Here is a 240-nt window from a genome sequence, read left to right as displayed (position 1 = left end):
TGTGACTGCTATAAAACAGTTTTGTAATTATTTTATATTAATCTAAACTACGAAATTCGTTCGTCCAGTCATCCAGCGCGTAATTAATTTGGATAAAGTCTCCTTTAGATATTCAAATCCGTTAGGTTCACCATTGTTACCTCCGTTTTTTACGCACTTACGCGAATTCATCGTCACACTACGCAGGTTCCGTTGCGTTGTTTGTGTACTTTAAATATATCCCTACGCACAAAATTCTAC

This window comes from Scardinius erythrophthalmus (assembly GCF_964197995.2).
Source record: "Scardinius erythrophthalmus genome assembly, chromosome: 12".
NCBI classification, from domain to species: Eukaryota; Metazoa; Chordata; class Actinopteri; order Cypriniformes; family Leuciscidae; genus Scardinius; species Scardinius erythrophthalmus.
This window is presented reverse-complemented; position numbering follows the sequence as displayed.